At 48.5% G+C, this 9,736-nt stretch overlaps 1 protein-coding gene across 3 annotated transcripts in view; it reads left to right on the top strand.

Moving 5' to 3' along the window:
- Hlf (HLF transcription factor, PAR bZIP family member) overlaps positions 1 to 9,736 on the top strand; it is a 52,696-nt gene that overhangs the window by 33,095 nt on the left and 9,865 nt on the right. The gene's annotated exons all lie outside the window — the stretch shown is intronic.

Below are 9,736 nucleotides of genomic sequence, written 5' to 3'. Positions count from 1 at the left end.
AAAAAAAAAAAAAAAAAAAAAGTCAAGAGTCATTTACTATGATACAAACTCCAGGTTGGCATATGTGCAAAATGATTTAGCTAGTATTCCGAGAAAACTCAGCGTGCCCTACTGTCTACTAATATATACATCCTTAAGGGGAAGCAGAGGCCTGGGATCAGGGCTTCTTAGTGGTAGGACAAAGAGAGATGGCAAGATGTGAAAGCCAAAAGGTTTGTCTCGGGCAGATTGTACATGGCAGGGGCAATGTACCTCACCACGGAGGTCACCCACCACCAAGGGCCTGGGGCTGAGAGCACTGGAAAATTGTGGGCTGCTTTTGATCATGGTAAAGATCTCCCGAAGGGAGTACGCTGGCAGTTCTGTGGATGGATGGGACAGCTTCTGGCAGAAAGACAAACACAGCTTGATTGTCCAAGTCTTATGTGAACAGGCCCGCATCCAGCCCATGACTGGAGCCCCAAGCATGGAAGAGAAACTACCCAGAGCTTACTATTAGTTACCTAAGAGGAGTCGTGTCTAAGCTCTCAATCTTTAATCTCGATATTTCATATGAGTGCATCCCAAGGTTCAGGGAGTCGCCCCAGGGGTCCCATAACCGAGAGAATCGTCGGAGTCCAGACCTCCAGACCTTGGCTCTTTTCTCCATTCTGCCTAATAAGAGTAGATGGTTAAACTTTAAAGCCAGACAGCATTGAGAAATGCTTTCAGGCATGAGGAGCCATGCAGGAAGGGTGAAGGTCAACAGGAGGCTGGGGTTGGTCTGGGCTGGAGCACATCCAGGCTGAGATGCCGGTGAGCCTGGCCATCTGCATCTCAGTTAGCGCTCTCTGTGAACTTCAGTGCGGGAGAGGTTCGGAGAACGCTTGGACGGAAACCAAGAAGCCAAGGAGGTTGGGGCGGCGGGGTTGGGTGTTCACTTCTGGGTGCCAAACTTGGAGCCTCGTGCAGGGGGAAATGTGAGGCTCTCCTTGAGATGCCACAGATGCACCTGAATTCGAGTTGTGTTATCCAGAAGTTGAGTTTTCAAACAATCCTGGTTTCCTTCCTCTGTTTTGTTGAATTTGGGCCAGGGGTCGGCAGGGGGCAAGGTTGTCACTGTGAAGAGCACTGGGCCCTTGGTTTGCACTTAGGTCCTAGGTTAAGAGTGGGTGAGAACAAACAGCCGACTTTTCCTTTGGTCTCCTGCTTCACGGCCCCCTTTCTAAATCCAACCCAAAATTTGCACGTAGCCCAAAGGAGAGCCTTCAGTGTAATAACTAATCCTGGCAGCACTTTGTAAACTGCGGGTTTCAAATGACTAGGCCTGCACATTTCCACCAACCCCAGCAATTAAAGAGTCTCCGGGGACCTAGGCAGTGCTGATGCTTAGTGGTGGGTACCGCTGTTGAAAAAAAAAAACCGGGAAGAGCCGCTTTCTGAAAATAGAATGCAGGTATGGGACAGCTCATTTCCCGGCTCGATAAGGAGGTCGCCCGTCCTAGGGGGAGCCAGGTAGATTGCTTACTGGTTTGATTTTTTTTTTCCACCAGTAAAATGTACCCACTTAGCCCTACCCATTTCACAGGGTTGGCAGGGTGGGCAGAATGAGGTCATCGATGGGCAGCCGGTACCCAAGGAGGTCTAGATGTTCATGCTGAGAGCAGAAGCCCTCCCCTCCCCCTCTGTGGAGATATGGTGGCACTGATAGCCTTCCTCACTCTGCACACCACAGGGGCCTCTCTAGTGGGTTGACTGCGGCCTGTCTGTCTTTCTTCTCACTCCATTGGCCCCTTTTGGCTTGTCCTTTATTATGTGCAGCTGTGGAAAGGCAGTCTGGACTGGCCATTACCCATTAGACCTATGTTGCTATAGCAGCCTTGGGAAGAGGGAACTGGCTGGTCCTGTTCAGAGGAACTGCTTTAAGGCCACTTTGCAAGGTTTAAGCCAGCCAGAAATCTGAAGTCACCTTTCATTCCCCAGGACTTAACCTCACCCACCCGTTCCTCACAAGTGCAGAAGAAACCTGGAACCCGCCCCGTCCCTCCATAGTTCCAGATATCGGAGTGGAGTGCGGGACGGGGAAGAGGTGCTTGACAGGGACAGGGAGAGCAAGCCATCTTGTTTCCCATCCATGGCATCTGGCATCTGTGTCCTCCTCTGAGGCTTTGAAGCTGCAAGATCCCAAGTGCAACTCCCGCGGGCGCTCAGTGCTGTTGGCACTGTGGGTTCACTTGTGGCCTCCTGAAGTCCTATGACTGCTTAGAGAAGCCACAGAGCCACACGTGCTGGCTTCGGCCACTCTGTGACACCCCCACCCCACCCCTACCCAGAGGTCTTAGTGAAGAGCAGTTAGAGGGTGCTTCATTGTCCTCTCCTCGGGGACAAAAGCGGGAAGGCCTAGGGCCACACACACTCTGACCCCCAGTTGAATCATCTGGTCCTCCCCCACCCGACTGGCTTCTGCCAGGCTGTGGTTGTGAGCTCTGGTCCCACCACGCAGCGGGTTCAAGAAGGCAGATTTTGCTGACAGCTCTGGCAAGAGGCCTGATGACAAATACCCTTGGAACGGGAGGCCTCGCTAATCCTCCGGGCCAAGCTCCTGCCAAGTTAGATGCTGCCAAGTCAAGTCAGGGCCACTCTGAGTTCTGATCCACACGGCCCCAGGGCAAAGTGCTTGTCCTGGGCACCGGGGTCACACTTCGGCAGTGTCTAACAGGCTTAGCAAGGCTAGCACTAGAGGAAATGGGCGCCAAGGGCATGGCAGGAGAGAGGTTCAGGCTCCAGTCCTACCCAGGGCCTTCCCTCTTGCTGTGCCCCATGGTTCCGGGGGAGGTGAGCAGCATTGTCTGTCCCCCAGTCTGCAGGGGAGGGGGTGGGACTCCTTAGTATAGAGGGACTGGCCTGACGCATTAGAGCCCCCATCTGTCTGCATTTCTGATGTGCAATGTTCCCTCCTCTAGACGAGGTCCCAGAAAAGGGTCCTAGTTGGGAACAAGAGCCACGGAATAGCCATCTACCCACAGCAAACACCGTCATGCTAATCATGAGGAATATAGATATAAAACACTTCTCCCCCATGAAGTGACCTGTAAGCCAACTTCTTTCCATCCGGAAGGTGTGTGATGCCCGTTGAGGGACCCTGTCTTCTCAGGCGGGGGAGGAGTGTCTGGATGCCTAGAGGTTCCTTACATATGCTTGTATGTGAGGGACCACAGTGATGCGGTGCTGGCCCGGTGCCTCGGTGGTTGTCTTGTCAAATGTGGTCCTGCTCTCTGCACGAGCTTTACTCTTGGGGTCTAGAGCAAGGAGGGGTTGAAGCAGAGAAACAGAGGGAGAGAGGAACAAAAGGCTGTTCTTGCCCCTTTGTATTACCAGCTCTTGTCTTACCTGTGGGGCCCTGAGATGTGCGGATCTGAAAGGGCCCCCTTTGCTCCCCTGCTGCCGATGTGAGAGAGGGTAAAGTAAAGGAGAAAGCCTGCATTTAGGGTCTGGCTGGCTAGTGCCTGAGTCCCAACTGACTTGAGTGACTTAATGTAAGTAGGCTCATCGTTCCGGCCTTTCTCTGTTAACTTCTCTAAGACGAGAGGCTGTGTCCCCGAGCAGGGCAGGCTGATAATTCAATGCTGTTCTGTTCAGAGGACCCTTAGCCTACTCCTGATACAGGGCTGCTCCTGGCTTACCCTGGAGGCAGGACTAGGCTCCGTGGCCCCAGCAGTGGTGTATCTGCTGGTTGCAGAGTGAGGAAGAGGAGGTGAATCTGACTCTGTTGTTGGGCGTGCCTGGCAAATGACACAACATTTCAGAGCTGGTTCCGCTCCTCTGCTTTTCCATCCCTTTATTTTTCACATCTGGAGACTGAGGATGCTAGTAAGTCCACCCTCGGAGCTAACGTGGGGATTAAACAGAGAAGCGAACCTTTCTGAGAAGCCCGACGGAAGCAAGGGTTCCACCTGGTTACCCCTGGGTTACAAACAGTGGTCGGTGCTCACTACTCAGGGAGGGAACAGCGCATCTGCTTGCCCCCAGGACACACTGGTTGGAGCAGAGCAGCTCCCTTCCTGCTGTCCACACACCAGGGCTCAGACGGGGCTGCAGATTTACTGCTGACCCTTATTTCTGCTGACAGCCTGTTACTCGGTGAGCAGAGGTGCTGGGGAAGAGCCTGGAGGTGAGAGGCATTTTTACAGTGGGGCTTTCTTTGTATTTAGTCTCCAGGCTTGAGAGTGAATGCTTCCTGGCACCATGTCTGAGTATGTCTTGGGGAGAGAGGGAGGGAGGGAGGAAGAGAGAGACAGAGAGAGAGAGACAGAGACAGAGACAGAGACAGAGAGACAGAGAGACAGAACAAGCGCCCGGGATCCCAGGCTCAGGACACTTAAAAACATGGAAGTTTTGAATAAGCTTTTAGTTACTGGAGGAGCAGAGCATCCTTTCCAGTATAATCTTAGGCTAAGCCTTTTCTTTCTTTCCTTTTGTTCACATACACACATGCACACACACACACACACACACACACACACACACACGCACATGCAGCTGTAGTTTAAGAACACAAACCAATGGCCCAAGCAGAAAGGTCACAGATTGCTGCTCTCCCCATTCACTGAGGCCAGATAATCAGCTCATTGGACAGGGACTGATACAGTCTTAGGAAAGAAGAGGAACGAGAAGGTTTTGGCAGACCTGCAAGGTGACCAAAGTGGAGCCCAACTTTGGGTCTGAAGGTGACTTTGAACCTCTTCCCAGATTTCCATAGGATCTACCTTTCCCTCCGGAACCCTCCGTGGCTCTTCTGTAAATGAGTGTCATCATGAGGCCAGTAGAAGAAGAACAAGATGTCCGGCAGACTGCTGAACCCTCTTAGTGGGGTTGAACCTGCAGGGTTTAAATCAAACCTCAGAGAAATGTTAAGCTTAAACATAGCAAACACAGGGTGTGTGTGTGTGGGGGGGGGGTCACACTATTATCATAACATCTTTTAAAGAGGTGAGGCCTCTTTGTGTTCCATATCCCCAATGTGCTGAGTCACAGCTAAGGTTACCCCTATTGATTCTTGGGCGCCTCCCTCATCCCAGGCCATGTCTCATCCTGGAGATGCCACCCCACCCACCTCCTCACTCCCATCAGTTGCAGATTTCCATTCATTTTCATGGTCATCTAGTCATCTTTCATGTCCTTCCGCACACCTGATCCTGAATCCCCCATTTCCCTCCCCAGCTCCCTCCCAGCTCCCTCCTTCCATCTGCCCCTTATGACTATTTTATTCCCCCTTCTAAATGAGATTCAGGCTTCCTCAATTGGGCCTTCTTAGAGGACAAGGGGAGGGGGAGGGGGAAGGATTGTGGGATGGGGTTGATGGGGGGGTCAGTGAGTGGGATGTAAAGTCAATAAATTAAAAACAATTTAAACAAATAAAGAGGGTGAGGCATTTGAGGAAATTTAATGTTCTTATTTCTGATGTGAAAAGCACCTGCCAATACAATAGGGGTGGAAGTCCCTAACTCTGAAACTGTGACCCTCTGGGGTTTTACGGTGTGAGGTTTCCACAGCATCTTCCACTGATGTCTGGACTGTGGGATTATCCATCTCACCTCATTCCACCTCATGTTGCTGATGCAGATGTTGCTGATACGGTGAGATTAAAGCTCTTCTCTTCGAGAGGAAGAAGCAGGAATTATAAACATTCAAAGTGAGCTGGAACTAGCCCTAGAGGTGGATGATAAAATTACTTACTAAAAAGTTAAGAAAAAAATCAGACTTGCTAAAACTGTTAGAAGCAGGATGGGGGTGGGGGAAGTCGATGGCTATGAGCCTGGCATCTCAAAACCTGTCACTTCCTACATACCAGCAAAAACCTACATACCAGTAAGGAAACAGAGGGACCAGTAACAGCTACTATAGAGCATTTAAAATTAACAAACACAGCAAAAATGTGATAAGTTAAGGCCACTGTAAGAACTGAACTTTATTTTTAAGATCCTCCAAATAAAAATGGGATATTCAATGTGTAAAGGTAACTCCGCCTGCAAGGCTCACTTGCAATCCTCACCCAATGAACTCCCAATGAAGATTTTAAACAAAACTCAACAAAGGCATTCTGAAACTCCCCCCAAAGGAGGTGTGTATAGGAGCAACCATAGGCATCCTTTAGAAGTACGATAACGAAGACATAACTTGTCCTGTTGAATGTTAAGCCTTACCAATATTAGTCATTAGAGCCACTCATTTGGAAAACATTAGTTAGCATCTTTTTTAAAATTATTTTTTTTTATGTTGTACAAGAAAGGAAATTCCGAGTGAGTCAAATAAACCAGTTATAGTTGTAATACAGGATTATATAAAGATATATGAACATATTGTGTACATATGCCAGATATACAGTTACAATGGAAAATCTCTTAGTAGTGAAACTCTATACCATCATAAACAGGGTGGGAAAAAACTATTCAGTGTAAGCTGGATAAGGAGTCAATGAGGTTTAATTTTAGAATTGGATAGACACTGGGTTCATGAGATAGCTGAGGGAGCTAAAAAGGGCTTGCCACTGAGTCTGATGGACTGAGTTTGATATCCAAGACCCAAGTGGTAGAAGGGAAGAACCAACCCGCACAAGTTGCCCTCTGACCTCAACTAATGCGCACAAATGAGCGCCCACAAATAACTCTCAAAGGCTCACAAAATAAATAAAATATAATAAAATTATCTATAAAGTACAAAACAAATACCTATCTTTTTAAATCTTTCTGAGAATTTCATCTATGTATATGTATATTCTGTTTATATTATCATTTCTACCCCTTCCCTCTTTTCATCCCACATCTCCTGTGCCTTTCACTCCTCAGATTTATGACCTCATACTTAATTATATGTGTAATATTTATATTTAATTATATAAAATTGTATGTGATTATAGCTTATATTATAATAATAAAATAATTATTAGAAATATTACATATGTGTATATCCTGCTGAGGCTGCTTAATGTTGTTCCAATGTACATGTGGTTAAGACTGACCACTGAAGACTGGATAACCTGCTAGTCCCTGGAGAAGATTGATTCTACCTCTTTCAGCAGCCAGTAAGAACTAACCTGCAGCTCTTCATCTAGAGGTAGGGCCTTTTAAGATTCCCCCCTCCACATTGGTACTAATCAACTGGTGGTGTCACTGTCAGCTGAGAGATCTCCTAAGTGTAGCTTCCCTATCATTCATAGAAGACCCTATCTCACAGCAGACATTTTGGTCCTCTGGGTCTTACAATCTTTCTGCATCCACCCCCCCCACCCCCCCCACTCCTCGGTGTTCCCTGAGCCTTTGGTGTTGTAGATGTCTCTGTTGGGGCTGGATAAAACTATGAAGGGTACACAGAGAAGAAGAACTGACTCCAGCAAGTTCTCTCTCTCTCTCTCTCTCTCTCTCTCTCTCTCTCTCTCTCTCTCTCTCACACACACACACACACACACACACACACACCTAACAAATTTATGTAAAAAGGTAAGAGAAGAGAGGGACGCCTACGAATTGGTCAGGGCAGTGGTGATAGGACATTAGGTAGTATTGTTGTCCAGTTCAAAGATAATTCCTTCACAGAGAAATAACATCCCTATTTGATGGACAAGAGGTTCCAGGATGAAATTGTATTATGGCCATCCAGTACAGAGCTCAGCAGTCCCCTAGAAGCTGGAGATATGCAGCAGCTTGGCTAATGAGAGAAACCCCATCACCTGCCAATGCCTGGGGTGGGGGTGAGGGGGGCTTCCTCTTTGGCAGGCAGTGCACAAAGAGAGCTTAAAGCAGAAAAGGGACCTGGAAGGTCATCTGGGTCATTTATTTTTCAGACTCCCTCCCAGGCCTTTTCAGAAACAGGCTTGCAGGGCTTCAGTTTCACTACAATATAAGCAGTGGCTAGCATGCTTCACCCTGGGCTAGGTTTTTAATGAAACCTACAGATTTCTTCCTACACGGGGCGGGGGTGGGGGGCTACCTCTGGCAATGAGGAAGAAGAGGAGCTGGGCCAAATGCAGCCGAGCTGTGTCCTCTCATTTCTTCTCCGGGCCTGAAAGGAGCAATTGTACTGCTCAGATGAAACCAGAAGTTAAGCTGCAGAACTCCCGGCGTAAGCATTTGTTCTGTTATTAAGTTCACTCTCACCGGTGAGACAAAGAAACACAACCCGCTCATTGTTCCGTGGATGTTTGTGCAGTCCAGTGGCTTAGTCTGTAGAGGGTTCAAGTAGAAGTTAGGTTGTCTCCCTTATGCCCTTTCTGATCTGCTAAGAGCTTTATTTTAATGTGCCCCTTCTCAGCACCCCCGTCTAGCCACTCTTACTGTGGCTTCACTCTTACTTACTTCAGTCTTGTTCTACACTAGCTGTTTGCCACTTCACTCCTCAAAATTCTCCCGTGACATTGTGTTGTCTGGTTTGTTATATCCCCACACCCCTCTTACCTGTGGCCAACAGTTCTGGTAGTTTTACCCAAACTCATTCTGTCTTCTGGTTCTGAGTTCTAACAACTGATGACTATTCATAGCTACTCAAAAAAATGCAAACTGGATGGGTGGGGATGTAACACAGTGGTGGAGCACTTACCTACAGTGCTCAGGACCCCAGGATCTATTCCCGGGGAAAAACAAAAGGAAGCCAACCTAGAGCTGAGGGGATGGCTCAGTTGGCAAAGTGTCTGCCACAAACGCATTAGGAACCTGAATTTAGACCCCCTAGCGTCCATGTAAAAACCCAAGAGGGAGAGAGGGGTGAAGACGGGTGGATCCCCGAAGCTCACTGGCCAGCCAGCCTAACTACATTTACCAGGGTCAGGTTCAATGAGAGACGCCATCTTGAAAAATGAACATGGAGCACAGTTGAGAAATGGTGCCCAGTGTCTACCTCCTGCCTCGTATGCATCTTTGTACACACACGTGTGCATGTGCACATACCTACACTGACAAGTACACACATGACACCACAACATGCATAGACAGAAATACTTGTGTCTATCTGCACGTTGTGCCTAGAGTGCCCTTTTGTGGATGACTGTCTCAGGATGCAGCTGCATCAGTGCCATCGGTGGGATACCTCCCCCCACCCCCTGCCCACCTCTTTTGTGTTATGTATGGTTTCCTATACTCTGGATGCACCTGAGATTGACTTCCATCCTACAAGCACTACACCCTACCCTAACTGGCTAATTCTAGGCCTGTCTCTGTGACTTACCCGGGAAGCAACCTGAAGTGACAACCTTGTAACTCGATCCATTACATCATCCAGCATGCCAGGCGCATATTTGATGCTCCGTGTGTATCTTAGAGTTACAACTGCTGTGACAACAGTTCATCATTGAAAGATGTCGGGGATTGAACTTAAATAGAGCAGGAACCTTGGGGCAGGAGTTGATGAAGACCACGGAGGAATGCTGCTTACTGGATTGCTCCTTGATTCATACTCAGCCTGCTTTCTTAAACCACTCAGCATCACTAGCTCAGGGGCGGTGCCAGCTACAGTGATCCGAGTCCTCCCACATCAATGGTCGATTTAAAAAGAATGTGCCACAGTCTTGCCCTGAGCCAACCTGGTGGACACATCTCTGTTGAGGTTCCTTCTCCCCAATTGACTCTAACTTGTGTCACGCTGACATAAAACTAGTCATCACGGGGCCTGGTGAGATGGCTCAGTGGGTAAGAGCACCCGACTGCTCTTCCAAAGGTCCAGAGTTCAAATCCCAGCAACCACATGGTGGCTCATAACCATCCTTAAC

Source organism: Mus pahari, chromosome 14 (genome assembly GCF_900095145.1).
Source record: "Mus pahari chromosome 14, PAHARI_EIJ_v1.1, whole genome shotgun sequence".
Classification (NCBI taxonomy): Eukaryota; Metazoa; Chordata; class Mammalia; order Rodentia; family Muridae; genus Mus; species Mus pahari.
The sequence above is the reverse complement of the archived record's forward strand: the minus strand, read 5'-3'. Positions and strand labels throughout refer to the sequence as shown.